Raw genomic sequence first — 18,597 nt, 5'->3', positions numbered from 1 at the left:
TGCAACTTTATTTGTCAAGAAAGTTGGAAAAACAGTTGTATATATTGTGGTATATGTAGATGATCTTTTGATGAAAGGGAACAATGAAAGCTACATTGCATCCATAAAGAAGGAATTGGGGAAAAGTTTTGAAATGACTGATTTGGGCTATGTTCACTACTATCTTGGTATTGAGGTAACCCAACATCCGAAGTCCATATTTCTTTCTCAAAAGAAATACATTGGAGATCTGTTGAACAAGTTTGGCATGACAGAATGCAATCCTCTTACTACTCCAATGGAATAAAACTTAAAGCTCACATATATTGAAGGAAAAGAATTTGAGGATGCAACAAAGTATAGATAGCTTGTAGGAAGTCTCAACTACCTAACTACTACCAGACCAGACATTTCATTTTTTGTTGGAATCCTCTCCAGGTTTATGCAAAAGCGTTGTGAGGGACATTGGTCTGCTGCAAAAAGAGTTCTAGGGTACTTGAAGGGAACTCAAGACTTTGGAATCAAGTATACACAGGTGGATGACTTCAGCTTGATTGGATACTCTGATTCAGACTTCGATGGAGACAAAGAAACTGGGGTATCTACTTCAGGATATGCTATGAGTCTTGTATTAGGAGCTATCTCTTGGAGATCACGCAAACAATCAGTTCCAGCAGATTCCACAACCGAAGCAGAATACGTGGCAGCAGCTGAAGCAACAAAAGAAATTGTGTGGCTCAGGAAAATTCTTGAAGATGTAGGTAAAACAAGTACAAACAACTCCACTCATGATTGACAATACCTCTGCAATAAAGTTGGCCAAGAACCCAAATTTCCATGATTGAACAAAGCACATCAATACTAAATATCATTTGATTGGACATCTTGTTGAGGCTAAAACAATCCATCTCCATCATTATTCCACTAATGAGCAAATTGCAGACATCTTCACCAAAGCACTTGGAAGAGAAAAACTTGAACGATTCAGAATGATTCTTGGACTCACCAACATCCCTTCAGATTAAGGGGGGGAATGTTGACACCTAATCATCAGGATTGGGTGAATATAATGTAAATAAATAAATAAGTAATATGAACAATCATTGGGAGATGAAGTGAACAGTCTCTCCCTCATGTATATAATGAAGACCTACCTGAAGGAATAAGATATACGAATCAATTTTGGTTGAGGAGTTACTACCTGGTCTGGCATTTTTCATTGGTTTATTGGAGCAATTTTCACTACAAAGTTTAAAGTCCATTTTTCAAATGGATCTATGAGTACCTAAGGTTGTAGAGACATCTTATTGAATCGATCTTTCCATTTTATGACAATGATCTCATCTTTTGACCTATTCCTTGACATCCTTGAATAGTATGTGATACCTCGAGATAGAAATATTTTCATACTATGGAAGTTGCTGCTATTTGTTTCTAATTGATTTTAAATTTGAAACATACTTTGCATGCTAAAAAAGGAAATTGAATTTTGGAAGTTTCTCTTTTGTAACAAGAGCTATAAAAAAGGGGAATTCTATCTATCAGAGACTAGTTTTGAACCAAAATTCTTCTACAATGACGCCAACGACCTAGTTTCCATGACTATAATTTATTATTTGATATTTTTTTATAAGAAAATTAAATTGAATTAGGACGGGAAGATAATTGTCCCCATTCACTAATTCCTTATCTGAATGTTAAAGCATATTTTTATAAATTTCTTCTCTTGTTAAAGGCTTATGATATAACTTCAATCTATGCCCATTAACAAGAAAAGAGGCACCCTCATCTTCAATGGTATTCATTTGAACTAATCCATTATCATAGACTTCCTATATTTCATATGGACCTAACCATTGTGTTTGAAGTTTTCATTTAAAATTTTCAAATCAAAAATCAAATAGGAGGGCTCAAATTCCTAGTTTGAATTTCTTTAAATTGCTAAAATTGTCATGCCATTCGTTCCTTTGGTGGTAGATGACATTGGTTATTTGAATTGCATTTTTTCGAACCTCATCTATTTCATTGAGTTGAGCTAAACTTTGATTTTGTGCCACTCTCATATCTAATCCGAATATTTTTGATATTCTAAAGGTCTTTATTTTAAATACTATATGAAGAAAAACTTACTTTACATATACAACTTCATATCATGTGTGACTAGTAGTGTTCCACCAAATAGTTTAGTATGTCGAAAGTGTTTCTGGAAGCCTATCTTCCTAATCCTTGTGTTGTAGTTGAACTTTCTTTGTCAAAATTACTTCAAGGACTTTGTTTGTTAATTCTACTTACCTATTCCCTTGTGGGTGATGGATAAGACTTTCGATGATTGATATTGTACTACTCCACAGTCTTCTGGACAAGCTTAGATGTAATGTTTGCACCCTATTACGTAACATCTCTCTTGGAACACCAGAAGGAGTGAATATATCCTCAAAAAGAAAATTTAAACATAATTTTCAATGGCATAAACTAAAGGTTTATCTTCTACCCATTTGGTTACATAATCAATACAAACAAGAATATACCTTTTTCATTGGTTTATTGGAGCAATTTTCCCTACAAAGTTTAAAGTCCATTTTTCAAATGGCTCTATGAGTACCTAAGGTTGTAGAGACATCTTATTGAATCGATCTTTCCATTTTATGACAATGATCTCATCTTTTGACGTATTCCTTGGCATCCTTGAAAAGGGTAGGCCAATAATATCCATAAAAAGGGACTTTATATAGAGGTATTTTGATAGTAAAATGTCCTTTGCATGGTTCATCATGGCATGCTTTTAATATATCAATTACTTTATTTTCTATTACATGCATTCTAATGATTAGATCATGTCTACTTTAGAAAATTGTTCCATCTATCCAAGAGTATGTTGCATTGAGTTATACAATCCTTTGTTTTTCTCTTTTTGTTAATTTTTGAGGCAACTCCCATGTTGATAAATAATTATCAATATGTACATACTAAGGAGTTTTAGTAGCAATTTTAAATAAATGTTCACTTGGAAAGATATCATCTACAAGAATTAATGTATTCTCATTTTGGATTCTAGAAAGGAAATTAGCTAATGTATTTTCCTTTCCATTTCTATCCAATATAGTAATATTAAATTCCTGTAATAACAAGAGCCATCTAGCAATCCAAACATTTGTTATAGGTTTGTTCATTAAATATTTAATAGCATAATGTTTAGTATGGATAAAATTTTCATACCCAGTAATATAATATATGAACTTGTTTATGGCATGGAACGACTACAAGAAACTAATTTTTTGTTACAGTGTAATTTAACTCTATAGGAGTTAAATTTCTACTTACATAATAGATAGTATAAGGAGTTTGATGCTCTATCTATCATAGGACAACTCCTAAAGTTGTATTTGAAGCATCTATAGAAATGTGAAATCGAAGAGACAAATTTTTTCCTCTTAAAATAAGTTCTTTAAAATTATTTTGTTTCAAAGTTTTAAAAAAAAGTTGACATGAGGGACTCCAACAAAATTTAGTTTCTTTGATCAATATTTTAAATAGTGGAAAAACTACTTTTGTAAACATTTCTATAAATTTTCTATAATTATTTTCATGTCCAAGAAAATTTCTTATATCTTTTTGAGTCTTAGGTGTTGAGAGTTTGGTAATAACTTCAATATTTGTTGGATTGACTCTAATCCTATCACCCAAAATGCAATATCGCCAAAAAATCCCTTCATTAAGAATTATATGACATTCTTCATGACTTAAAGAAATGCTAGTCTCTTAACATCTTATAAGATTTTTTTCAAATTTTCCTAAAGTTTCATCAAAAGTATTCCCATAGATTGTAAAATCATGCATATAAAACTCAACACAATCATGGACAATGTCAAAAAATATACCTAAAATAGCCCTTGCAAAAGTAACAAGAACATTACATAATCCAAAAGGTAATACTTTGTAAGTGTATGGTTTCCATGGACATGTAAATGTTGTCTTGCCTTGATATTCTAGTGCAACATGTGATTCATTATATCCACTAAAGAAAAAAAAAAATCTTGCATACTTGATCAAGTAAAAGAATTGGAAGATGATATTTCATAGTAGCCTTATTTAGTTATCTATAGTCTAATGAAATTTACATTTAACAATTTTTGTAATTCCTTCTTCATAATTTCCTTCATAGTGGGATTCATCCTTCTCTAAGGTTGCCTAATTGATCTAATATTTTTCTGTTTATATATATATATATATATCTTAGGATTTATACCTCTCATATTTATGTATTCCCATACAAAAGAAGAGGTATATTACTTGAGCTTTTTGAGACTCCTCCATGTTAGAGTTAATATCTAGAGTTTTCAGGCATTGATCTCTACATCAACACTACCATTTTTTTTTGTAAATGTTTCCTTTGATTTCTATTACTTATCCATATAATAGTTTACATGGAAAACTTTCTAAAAGCAAACTTTTTGAAGATTTCCAGATGACTTGGTAAATCTTGATTGACCCAAGGTTTTGCATGAGTATTCAAAAGTGTTTTCAAGAAAACTACCAACTACCGATGAGGAAGTTAAGATTCGTCACCACTATAGTTATTGACAATTAAATATTCTTGTTGACTAGTCCTACCAAAAACTATATTTTCTACCCCATTACATAAATGTCTTCTAAAGACTAGTATTTGCAAAAAAATAATAAGATCGTTTACAAAAAAATATAAACTTTCAATATGAGACCCATAGAGCAGTTGCAAAGTGGACTTTTTAGTTCAAGAAAATTACTGGTGACATTGCAAAAAAATTGGAATTTGGATATGCTGGAGTTGGATCCTTGATGACTGTCGACACATCACGTTGTTCATTATATTTAGTGTCTGAATGTCAGACCACGTAATGTACAATGCTAGACAGTCTCACCACTATATCATCCAGATTATATATGATGTCTCGAAGAATTCTTTTTATCTCTTCCCGTCCCGTAAACAACTTGTAATTGTCAATTTGCTTATCTCTAATGACCATTATGAGCATAGTATCTAGTTGACGATGATGAGTGATGGAATGAAGAAAATTCAGTCTTATTTTACAGAACTTTCCCGGGTGAGCAACCCATTTGAGACTATTTTTTCCCATTTTCGAGTCAAAGAAATAAGCACATTCACCATATTCATTTGCCTCTAGATGGTGTATTTCCTTTAGCAATTCTAGTAGGGGTGCGTCAAAGAACCCTGCAACTAATTCCCATTTAAATAAATAATGTCCTCTCGTGGAGGAAGGGTCAGGAAAGTTCCCACCCTTGCGATAGGAAAGACACTGTCATGGAGCCATAAAACCAATGAAACTGCAAATAAAAAAAACAAGGATCCTGGCACAGAGACCCACTTGGACTAGTCGAGGATGTGGATACCTATGTTCGAAATGAGCCTCAAACTATAAACGAAAAAGAAGATGAAAAACGATGTGTTTTTGGTTTGAAACTAAACAACCCCAAACGTGAGTAGAGATGAAAATCCTGATACCCTGAAATTTGTGTTACAAAGTGTATGAAGGAAGGAAAAGTACCTAACCACACAGTGTTTGGAGCCTGAACCATGAAACAAATACCAAAAATTTGACCAAAGACCAAAGCCACAACCCTACCAAAACCAAATGGAGAATGTACCTTGATACGTTTTGGTGGAGCTCTCTTTTATTCTCTCTTTCTCATACTCTTATATACTTAGAGTTTTCTGGGAGCACTCTTAGAGGGTGTGGCATACTTTGATTTTGGAGAAAGAAGGAAAAGGAAGAGCAAGAAAGTGCAAGAGGGCATTGGGATCAATAGCTACAACCTTTTTACTTGCAAGTACCGAGTTGCATGTTTGTTTTCGTCACTAGTTTTGGCATGCATGTGGTTTATTGGTTATTATATGTGACTGGCATGGAGGATTGCCTAGATTGATAGCGGATTTGCCTAGCCTTGCCATTTCTTGGATAGCCATGGATATTTTTGGTTTATTTCCTTGTTTTTTTTTTGTTGGTTCTCATGTTTCCTTAGCTTGGGTTGAGTTATTAGTTCTTGGAGGCCTTGGTTGGACAAACACTCTGGAAGACCTGTAACAAATTGGGTTTAGTTATTAGTCCTGGAAGCTGTGGTTGGAAAAACACTTTGGAAGCCCTTGGTGGGTTGAGTTACTAGTCTTGGAAGCCTTGGTTGGACAACTTCTCTAGAAGCCCAATAATAGTTGTGGGTTGAGTTACTAGTCCTGGGAGCCGGGTTGGAAAAAACGCTCTAGAGCTCTGGAAGGTTGGGATAGAGACCGATCGAATGATGGTTTTGGTGATGTTTGATTGTGAGGTGGAATCACTGTTTCATGGGTTGAGGTGGATGGCCTCTACAATCCCTCAATGGTTTTCGATTGATGTGTTCTATGAGATACCACATTCATGCTTGGAATATGAAATGGGGGTGAATGACCGAAGAGAGATTTGGCCCAGCCATTCTATGGTTGGGTGGAATGTGGAAGTCCCATATGGTTTTTGATTTTGCATCATTAATGAAATGTTATTTCTCCTGGTATTTCTATGAGTATTATGATGGATTATATGTGGTGTATATGCCTGTGATTTCATTGATATTTCCGTCCATATTATGATGGTTATGTATATGTTTTATGACAACAATTATGTATGGATCTCATCATGTTTATACCTGTAAATGAATGAACAATGTATATATGACCTAATGGATGTAATGGCAGTTAAATTGATAAGGAAACAATGCTTCATAGCAAATCTCAGATAAGTATGAGACCCCTATGCTCAGATATGTTATTTACACATGTAGGTTGCACATTTACTAAGTGTTTGACAAAATGTCTATCATGGTTAGGCTTGGTTAGTCCAAGGTTTTGATCAAGTTCTTTATTAGAGGTTTTTCCTTGGTGTCATTTATTGTCTTGGAAAGTCTCATCAAGTTCTAGGCATTGGTTTGGAGACTAGCCCTAAAAAAGTGGCTTAAATCTCGTAGCCTCTAGCACAGAACTAGTTGAAAAAGACTGCAGTCTCTCCCTTGCAGGTAATATGGGAGTGACTATAGGGTTCCAATTACATGCATGCCTTGTCATGGGAGCGACTTTGGGTTTAACTCATTGAAATGCTAGGTTAACTTAGGGATTGGGCACCTGGAGTGGTGGATTAGCTCCTAGGGGTTCTGAAGCACCCGAGGGAGGTCTGTAAGGTCTTATTTTGTCAACTCCATTTCCTTAAGGTTACCTAGGAGGTTGAGTCTTATCATAGTGGCCTCTCACCACATATTTACCCCAGCTGGCCGATGCCTTGGGTAGATGTGGGAGGAGGGTGTTCAGGAATTTACTTTTTCACTGGAATTCTAACAGTAATATCTATAAATATGATCATTTGTAATGTAACAAAGGTTGGATTTTGGGGCCATTAAAGACTTGTAATCTATATTTTTGAGCTCCTTATTTTCAGTATATTTAATTAAGGGATTCTTATTTCAACATGCAGAGATGATCTTCTTTGTGAGTATGATTTCTAGTAATTTTCATAATCCATTTCATCTAAGAATTATTTAAATTATATGAAATCCTAGAGAGGCTAAGTTGAGGTTCAATTTAACTTGATTCCTTGGAAATATTATATTCAACATTGAGATAGTAATAGTTATAAGATATTTCTATTATCCCTCTTCATTGTTAGATTATTTCCCAAGCTTCATATAGTTCTAATATGCTCTTTTGTTGATCCATTGAATTCCATTTCATTAGATTTCACTCTATATCAAATAGAAAATATATTTAGATTGGATTTGAAGTTATTTGATATATTCTTGTAGTATTCTTTCATCATTATTATCATATGGAATTTGTGAGGGTTGAATGCAGACCATTTAGTTGAAACTCTGAATGGTTAGGGATTCATATCTTGAAGAAATAAGAGTTTGAATCATAGCCAACATCTTTCAACAAATACCTCATATTGATGCCTTGGCACAGTCTCCCAACCATAGATTTTCTTCAAGGAATAACATCAAATTGGCACCATTATTGGGGACGAAGGAATGAAGTTAACTTTCCCTAGGTGTACGACATGACTAGATCTATTACTTGATGGTGAACAAGATTTATACATCGAATATTGACTACTTATCATTCACCTTGATCCGAACTTATGCAGGAACGCAACAATCTTTGTAGTGTTGGAGTACTCTACCTCCACAGATTAAAACCTGTGTTCCTGTAGGATAACCAGTATGCTGGTAGATGTTGTTCTTCAAAAACAATATTGATTTGGTGATCTGTACCCAGGCCAAATGTGTCCTCCCATAAGGTGTTTTTATAAAAACTTGATAAGGAAGAGGGCTTACTAGCGATTCAGGTTCTGGTTCTATCTGAGAGTAAGATTGCCCATCTGCATTAGATTCGCCGCACATCTTTGTATTCCCAGGGATTTTCTTCCGGGCAAACTGAGGTAAATTCTGAGGGGGCGAGATCTGGTCTCGGCAGAGTTGCTCCTGATGCAAAACCCATGCACAAAACCATAGGCAGGTTCACCCAGATATTATAGGGCCCATTTTTTTATTTTTTTTTGGGCGTTGTCCCAGATCCCATGTAGGGGGCTATTGCCTCATTATCCCCTTTATTGTTGACTAAAAGGATGAAAATTTCAAAAATCATTTGTTAGACATACGGCAAATGCAGTGCTAACTTGCTAAGTACCAATCAACCACGCATAATAAATTACAGATCATCTGCAAACTCTGAATAAAACTAAGTGACTAAATGCTGCCACATTAAATTTAAGAAACCTGACAAGTATCTTCTTTCAATTACCTTAGAACTTTACGAATAGGGAAAACAAGGTTTTGATCTGGTTATTTCTTACTCATCAATAAGGGTTTTGTAGTATTGGAGTACTCTGCCTCCATAGATTAAAACCTGTGTTCCTGTAGGATAACCAGTATGCTGGTAGATGTTGTTCTTCAAAAACAATATTGATTTGGTGATCTGTAACTAGGCCAAATGTGTCCTCCCATTTGGGGTTTTTATAAAACTTGATAAGGAAGAGGGCTTACTAGCGATTCAGGTTCTGGTTCTATCTGAGAGTAAGATTGCCCATCTGCATCAGATTTGCTGCACATCTTTGTATTCCCAGGGATTTTCTTCTGGGAAAACTGAGGTAAATTCTGAGGGGGCGAGATCTGGATTGCAGAGGAGAACCACTTAATAAATATTCTCAAAGATTGCAAAGGATAGCCACTTAATAAATATTTTCAAAATCAATTCATGAAGATTGCAAAGGATAACCAGTCAATAAATATTTTTGAAGTATGATAACCAATCGTCAGGACTGCTAAGGATAATGGCCACCAGGGTAGGAATTTCAAATGTGACGCATTGGTTAAATTTAATAATTTATTTAATTTAATATCTGTTTCCACCGTTGCTTCAAACATTTTAATACATAATTTTGATGAGTTGAAAAACTAAACTATATTTGACTGATAAATAACCTAGTCAAATTTAGAATTTCAAATTACCCAGCAAATCACCCTGTGCATTTTGTCAAATCCCATCTCTGAATAGATCTTTTCAAAGTATCAAATCATCAGGACTGTTGGGACTCATAAATGTCATATTTTCATCCACCTTTTTCTTCACTATTCCTTACATTTCATCATCCCATCAACCTTTTATCATATCATTTTCATAAATACATTTGGGTTTCACCTTCTTATTTTCCATTTTATTCATTTTTGTATTACAAGTGAATTTATGATTAAATATTAGAAAATATACATATTTTTATATATATCTCAAGAATATGTGAGTTTTGTGATGTGTAGGAAATATGTGAAGAATTAATATCTCCACCATATTAAGGAGATAATTATGCAAGCCTATTCCTAAGGAGAAAATCATGGAGAATTTGGTTGGCATATCTTATCCTATTCCTAAGGACAAAATCATGGAGGATTTGGTTGGCATATCTTATCCAAGATATGTGAGAGATTTATGGAGGATTCAAAGGGATCATATTTTGTAATAATGGGAAAGTAGTTAAAAATGCTTGAGAGATTTGTGGGATCATATTTTGTAATAATGGGAAAATAGTTAAAAATGGTTGCGAGATTTATGGAACCAAAGAGAGATTAGTGGATGATCATTATGAGTTTGTTACTCATCCCATTGTATAAATAGGAGTACAATCTCCTCCATTTGTAATCTGGAAGTTTTTGTAATCTTAGAATTTTGGAGTATGTAATCTTAGAAGCTTAGAGTTGTAATCTTAGAGTTGGTTTGTAATGGAGATTTTGAAATAAAGGATCATACTTCAATTTTGCTTCTACATCTGAGTCTCCATTGAAGTGGTGTGCTTGTGGAGTTATGGAGGGCCCCCATGGCCTCACTTGCATGCTTATTTGATTATAATTTACTTTATGTTTTTGTTTGATTTCAGCTTTCAAGTTTTATTAAATGTTCTAATATTGGAAGGATCTTATTTGAAAGTGTTTTTGTAAAAGAACCATAAGATCTCATACAATGATTAGATCTAGGTTTACTTCATTTCCGCTTTTTAGTTCTAATTAGATGATCTAATTTTGGAAGAGATCTTGTCGAATATGTTCTTGTAAGAGAATCATAGATCTCAAACAATTGTTAGATCTAGGCTTGATTAGTTATTGAAAGAGATCTTAATGAATATGTTCCTGTAAGGGGACTTTAAGATCTTGGAAAAATTAGGAATCTTTCTAGATCTATATATTTTAGATAAGCACTTCTAAGTTTACCTTCCCGGGTTGACATTAAATTAAACTCTAATTTGCATATGCATTTTAGACCACACAAGGACTGCGAAGGATAACCACTTAGAAAATATCTTCGAATCTTCAACACAAAATGGGAGAATTTGTTTTCCGTGTTTTGCTTTCTTTTCCACTTCCCATGCTGCTACTTTAGCGTGGCCACATGGGAGGAATCATTCACTACTCTTGATGGCTGTTTGCATTTCAAGCATCAAGTCATCTGACTCAAAAGGCCATAACCCATCACTATACAAGATCATATGATTTAGAGGAGGTGAATATGACAAGATAGGCTGCAGGCCAATGTCAATCCAATGCATAGTGAACAAGGTGTAAACATTCATCCCATCATTTATATGAACTTGCAAAGCACTCAAAATTCAAACTGTATCTATTGAATTCAATTTATTTACTTTATCTAATTCCTTTTCTCCAAAATATTACTTAAATAATGAATGAAGACATAAAATGAACAAAATTAGGGTATTCTAAATTTTCATAAAACTTTTTAAGTATATAGTTTTTTTTGCTTACAAGAATTTTTTTTGCAAACTTTGTGAATACTTCCTCATTAGGGGAAGATGGTAAATGAGGTAAATCAAGTGTTTAATTTTGAAGTACTTTATGTTAAAGGATCAAAAAAGTTGAATTTGTGATTTTTTCAATTTTTTTCCTTCAGGTTTAAGTCATAACCATTTAAAGTAATTTTACAAACTTAAAATTGCTCAGCTACTTAATATATAAATATTAATAAAATATTAAATCAATTTTTTTATTAACTTAAAAAAATAATATAAAATATTTATAATTTCTACTTTTGATTTATAAAATTCAAAAGTGCATTTTTATATTATTAGCATAGTAAATTAGAGTACAAAATTTACTTTCATGGCTTTATTGATTTCAATTAGACTAGAGATGATAGCAAGGGGAGTCAGAGAATGCGGAAGATATAACCATACAACAATTATTTCCGATAGGATAAATAACCTTACATAACAAAGAACAACAAAATAGACAGAGAACCTGAAAAGATCATGTCACAGAAGAGGTTGAGGAGGAAGCCCAAAAGGTGTTGCAAGGAAGCCATCTCTCTCATGCATGTGGAATTCAATATGCTCCACTCGAGCCTCCAAGTCACATAGATAGTTGTTGATGCATCATTGGTTCTATTTTACCATTTATTTATTTTTTGAGTAATTTTAGGTGAGTGAAAATTTGTTACATTTGAATGATTGTATTTTCATAATGAAAATGTTTTGAATATCCTATAAAGTTTATATTTTAATCATTCATATCTATTATATTTTAATCATAAGTATTTATTTATTTTTTAATATAGTTTTATTTATTAAAATAAGAAATAGATAATTTTGTTTTTTTCCTAATTGATTTAATTTTTTTTATATTAATTTGTTTTTAATAAAAAATCATCTTTTTAGATTTTTTTATTTTTTATTTTTCCGTGTGCTTTGATTAACCTGAATTGGTTTTTATAATTTCTTAAACATTCATATATTTTATATGATTCTTCTTGGGTTTTATATTTTTTAATAATATAATATATGAATTTTATATTAGTGATTTTATCTTTTAAAGTATTTATTTATTTTTTAAAATTTACTATTTAATTACTTAATTTCTCAATTTTTTTATATATATGTTTTTATTGTATATTGAGAAATTATTTTATTGTAGACTAAACTAGCTTAAGCTAGAGTAGGGTAGGCAAGGCTAGGCTACCCTAGGCTAGGCTAGGTACGGTGGGCTAGGGTAGGCTAGGCTATGCTTGGGTAGGGTGGGATAAGCTAGGGTAGGTTAGGGTAGGCTTGGGTAGGTTCGGATAGCCTAGGCTAGGGTAGGATAGGGTAGGATAAGGTAGGCTAGGTTAGGCTAGGGTAGGCTAACAACTAGACTTGGTTATTGTACGATAGCCTAGGGTAGGTTAGGCTAGGGTGGACTAGGGTAGTCTACGGTAAGGTAATCTTGGATAGGCTAGGGTAGGCTAGAGTAGGGTAAGCTAGGCTAGGCTAGGTTAGGGTAAGCTAGAGTAGGCTACGTTGGGCTAGGGTAGGGTAGGCTAGATAGGATAGAGTAGGGTAGGGTAGGGTAGCGTAGGCTATGTTAGGCTAGGCTAGGCTAGGCTAGGCTAGGTGAGAGTAAGCTAGGTAGGCAACGCTAGGCTAGGTTATGCTACGATAGGCCAGGTAGGGTAGGCTAGGGTAGGCTATGGTAGCGTAGGGTAGGCTAGGTTAGGCTAGGCTAGTCTAGGGTAGGCTAGGCTTGCTAGGCTAGGATAGGCTATGCTAGGGTGGGATAAGTAGGCTAGTCTAGGCTAGGTTTGGCTAGATAGGCTAGGGTAGGGTAAGCTTCGCTAGGGTAAGCTAGGGTAGGCTAGGCTAGGTTGCGTGATGTTAGACTAGGGTAGGATAGGCTATGGTAGGCTATGATAGGCCAGGCAAGGTAGGCTAGGCTAGGGTAGGCTAGATAGGAGAGGGTAGGCTAGGCTAGGTTAGGCTAGGGTAGGCTAGGTTAAGCTAAGGTAGGCTAGGGTAGGTAGGCTAGGCTAGGCTTGGGTAGGGTAGGATAAGCTAGGGTAGGCTAGGATAGGCTTGGCTAGGATTGGATAGCCTAAGGTAGGGTAGGATAGGGTAGGCTAAGGTAGGCTAGGGTAGGATAGGCTGGGGTAGGCCTCGTTAGGCTAGGCTAAAGTATGGTAGGCTCTAGTAGGCTAGGCTAGGGTAGGCTAGCTAGGCTAGGATTGGCTAGCTAGGTTAGGCTAGGTTAGGCAAGGTAAGGCTAGGGTAGGCTAGGGTAGGATAGGCTAGGTTAAGGTAGGCTAGGTTAGGCAAGGTTAGCCTAGGGTAGGCTATGTTAGCGTAGACTTCGCTATTGTAGGATAGCCAAGGGTAGGTTAGGCTAGGGTAGGCTAGGGTAGTCTAGGGTAGGGTAGGCTTGGATAGGCTAGGGTAGGCCACCATAGGGAAAGCTAGGATAGGCTGGGCTTGGCTAGGCTAGGCTAGGCTAGGCTATGCTAGGTTAGGCTAGGCTAGGGTGGCATAGGGTAGGGTAGGGTAGGGTAGGCATGCCTAGGCTTAGGGAGGGTAGGATAGGCTAGGCTAGGCTAGGCTAAGCTAGGTTATGTAATGTTAGACTAGGGTAGGCTAGGCGATGCTAGGGTAGGCTAGGCGATACTAGGCTAGGCTAGGCTAGGCTAGGCTAGGCTAGACAAGGCAACACTAGATTAGGCTAGATTAGGATAGGTTACGCTTGTCTAGGTTAGGCTAGATTAGGCTAGATTAGGCTAGTTTAGGCTAGGCTAGATTGGACTAGGCTGGGCTAGGCTAGGCTATATTATGTTAGATTAGGCTAGATTAGGCTAGATTAGATTAAGCTAGATTAGGCTAAACTAGATTAGATTAGGCTAGATTAGACTACCTTAGGCTAGATTAGATTAGGCTAGGCCAGGCTAGATTAAATTCAGCTAGATTAGGCTAGATTTGGCAAGATTAGGGTAGGCCAGATTAGGCGTGGCTAGATTAGGCTAGATTAGGATAGGATAGATTAGGCTAGGCTAGATTAGGTTATGCTAGGCTAGACTAGGCTAGGCTTGGCTAGATTAGGCTAGATTAGGCTACACTAGATTAGACTAGACTAGGCTAGATTAGGCTAGATTAGGCTACACTAGATTAGACTAGACTAGGCTAGATTAGATTAGGCTAGGCGAGGCTAGATTAGATTCAGCTAGATTAGGTTGGATTTGGCAAGATTAGGGTAGGCTAGATTAGGCGTGGCTAGATTAGGCTAGATTAGGATAGGATAGATTAGGCTAGGCTAGATTAGGTTATGTTAGGCTAGACTAGGCTAAGCTAGGTTAGATTAAGCTAGATTAGGCTAGGCTAGATTAGACTAGGCTAGATTAGCTTAGATTAGGCTAGGCTAGGCTAGATTATCCTAGATTAGGCTAGATTAGACAAGATTAGTGTAGATTGGGCTATGCTAGAAAAGACTAGATAGGCTAGGCTAGATTAGACTGGGCTAGGCTAGGCTAGATTAGGCCACAATAGGCTAGATTAGGTTATGGTACATTAGGCTAGATTAGGATACACTACATTAGGCTAGGCTAGATTAGGTTAGACTAGGGTAGGGTAGGGTAGTCTAGGGTAGGCTACATTAGGCTAGATTAGGCTAGGTTAGATTAGACTAGGATATGATAGGATAGATTAGGCTACGCTAGGCTAGATTAGGGTAGGTTGCATTAGGCTAGATGAGGCTAGATTAGACTCAGCTAGGCTAGATTAGGCTAGGCTATGCTACACTAGGCTAGGCTACGCTACGCTTCGGAAGGCTACGTTATATTAGACTAGTCTAGATAAGGCCACATTAGGATAGATTAAGCTAGGCTAGATTAGACTAGGCTAGGCTAGGCTAGGCTAGATTACGCTAGGCTAGGCCAAGATAGGCTAGGCTACGCTAGACTAGATTAGACTAGATTAGGCTACATTAGGCTAGGCTAGATTAGACAAGGCTAGCCTATGCTAGGCTAGGCAAAGCTAGAGTATGCTAAATTAGGCTACGCTAGACTAGGCTAGTTTAGGCTAGGCTAGATTAGGCTAGGCTAGATTAGAATAGGGTAGATTAGGCTGGGCTAGAATAGATTAGCCTAGGGTAGGTTAGATTAGGCTAGATTAGATTACGCTAAGCTAGGCTAGATGAGATTATGCTAGATTAGGCTAGGCTAGGGCAGGCTAGGGTAGGCTAGGGTAGCCTAGCGTAAGCTAGGCAAGGCAAGAATAGCTAGGTTAGGCTTTGGCATGGTAGGATAGGCTACGCTAGGCTACACTTAGATAGGTTAGGATAGGCTAGGCTAGGCTGCACTAGATAGGTTCAGATAGGCTAGGGTAGGGTAGGATAGGGTAGGCTAGGTTAGGTCAGGATAGGCTAGGCAAAGCTAGTCTAGGTTAGGCGAGATTAGGATAAGCTAGGTTAACATAGGGTAGGCTAGGTTAGGATAGGGTAGGCTATGGTAGGCTAAGGTAGGCTAGGCTAAGCTAGAGTAGGCTTGTGTAGTCTATGCTAGGCTAGGCTAGGATAGATTATGCTAGGATAGGGTAGGGGAGGCTAGGCTAGGGAAGGCTATCCTAGGCAAGGCTATTCAGGGAAAGGCTACCCTAGGGTAGGGTAGGTTAGGGTAGGATAGGATAGGCTAGCAAGGCTAGGCTTGGGTAGGGTAGGATATGCTAGGGTAGGCTTGGGTAGGGTAGACTAGGCTAGATTGGGCAAGATTAGGCTAAGCTAGTCTAGACTAGGCTAGATTAGTCTAAGCTAGACTAAGCTAGATTAGGCTATATTAAGTTATGCTAGGGTAGGCTAGGCTAGTCTAGATCAGGCTAGTTTAGGCTAGGCTAGATTAGACCATGCTAGGCTAGGTTATGCTACATTAGGGTAGATCAGGGTAGGGTAGATTAGGCTAGATTAGATCAGGCTAGGGTAGATTAGGCTAGATTAGATTAGGCTAGATTAGGCTAGGCTAGAATAGGCTAGGCTAGATTAGGCTAGTTTAGATTAGGTTCGATTAGATTAAGTTAGATTAGACTAGGTTAGGCTAGGCTATGCTATATTAGGTTAGATTATGCTAGATAAGGCTAGATTATTCAAGGCTAGGATAGATTAGAATTTCCTAGGCTAGATTAGGCTAGGATAGGCTAGGAAAGGCTAGCTAGGCTAGGCTTAGGGAGGGTAGGATGGGCTAGGCTAGGCTTAGGTAGGGTAGGATAGGCTAGGCTAGGGTAGGATAGGGTTGGCTAGGCTATGCTAGGCTAGTCTAGGCTAGGCCAGGTTAGGGGACGTTAGGTTAGGGTAGGATAGGCTAGGTTCCAGTAGGGTAGGTTATGGTAGGCCAGGAGGCTAGATTAGATTAGGATAGGCTAGATTAGACTAGGTTAGGCTAGGATAGGCTCGATTAAGTTAGATAAATCTAGATTAGGCCATGTTAGATTAGGATAGATTAGGTTATGCTAGAGAAGATTAAGTTAGATTATGATAGATTAGGCTTGATTAGAGTAGGCTAGGATAAGCTAGGCTAGGATAGATTAGATAAGGCTAGATTAGGCTAGGCTAGATTTGGCAAGATTAGGCTATGCTAGATTAGGCTAGATTAGGCTAGGCTAGGCTAGATTACACAAGATCAGATTAGGCTAGATTAGGCTAGGCTAGGCTAGGCTACGCTAGGCTAGATTAGGTTAGATTAGGCTAGGCTAAATGAAACAAGGCTAGGGTGGGTTAGGCTAGGCTAGGGTAGGCTAGGTTAGGCTAGGCGAGATTATGCTAGATTAGATTAGGCTAGTCTAGATTAGACTAGGCTAGGTTAGATTAGGTTGGATTAAGCTATGCTAGGCTAGGTTAGGGTAGGCTCAGATGGGCTAGGGTAGGCTAGTGTAGACAAGGGTAGGGTAAGGTAGGCTAGGGTAGGCTTGGGTAGGCTAGGCTAGGCTAGGATAGATTATGCTAGTGTAGGGTAGGGGAGGCAAGGTTAGGTTAAGTTATGCTAGGAAAGGCTAGGCAAGGCAAGACTACTCTAGGCTAGTGTAGGGTAGGGTAGGCTATGGTAGGCTAGGCTTCGGTAGGGTAGGATAGGTTAGGCTAGGCTAGGCTAGGCTTGGGCAGGGTAGACTAGGCTAGATTGGTCTAGATTAGGCTAGGCTAGGCTAGGATAAGCTAGACTAGATTAGACTAGGCTAGGCTAAGCTAGGTTAGGCTAGACTAGTCAATGTTAGTCTAGATCAAGCTAGGCTAGGCAAGGGTAGATTAACAGAATTCATTGTTGATACCTCATTATCCCCTTTATTGTTGACTAAAAGGATGAAAATTTCAAAAATAATTTGTTAGACATATGGCAAATGCAGTGCTAACTTGCTAAGTACCAATCAGCCATGCATAATAAATTACAGATCATCTACAAACTCTGAATAAAACTAAGTGACTAAATGTTGCCACATTAAATTTAAGAAACCTGACAAGTATCTCCTTTCAATTACCTTAGAACTTTACGAATAGGGAAAACAAGGTTTTCATCTGGTTATTTCTTACTCATCAATAAATGAATTCATTACCAAAATGTACTGGAAAGTGGCAATAAATAGATGAAACCATGATGGAACTTAATCTACTTTATTGGCACTAAAACCCACACTATTTGGCATAAAGAAAGGTATTGGAAAACACATGTGGGTATGTTAAATTTTAGTACCAGCAAAAATATCAATTAGTGGGGCAAACAGTATGAGAGGCCAAAATCTGACAAGGGTCCCAGAGAAAGCAATCACAACAATTAACACAAATAGCGAAGTTTCAAATCAAAGCACAGGCACCAGATGGAAATTAGACAAAACAAAAAAGCCACAGCTTAAACTAATTTGGGAAGCAGATGAATATAGGATAAATATGGTTGTTTTAATAAAAGAAGATAAATATGGTTGATCAATCCAACAGACCAATAACAGATACCAACAAATGGGAGGAATGATATGATAAATCATAGAACCAATGAGCATGAACAACTTTAACAAACATTCAAAATATGTAAGGTGTCAGAGGACAAAGATAACTGATCAGACCAACAGTTCCATGAGATAGGATCTTGTAACAGGGGCACAGTAAATGACGATGAATATCACTTGTCCTAGCAGCACATTAGAAGTTGTCAATTTAGTGTCTACTCATTCATGGCTATATCATCAATACCTGGTATGCATGGAGGTATTTAGTCAGTTTTTCAATTCTTCTATCGCAATCAATATTTTTGTAAGGTTGAGAGTTGTAGCCACAAGT

This window comes from Pinus tabuliformis, chromosome 6 (genome assembly GCF_031772625.1).
Source record: "Pinus tabuliformis cultivar Carrire ecotype Pingquan chromosome 6, CPIR1, whole genome shotgun sequence".
Taxonomy (NCBI): Eukaryota; Viridiplantae; Streptophyta; class Pinopsida; order Pinales; family Pinaceae; genus Pinus; species Pinus tabuliformis.
Note: the sequence above shows the minus strand (reverse complement) of the source record.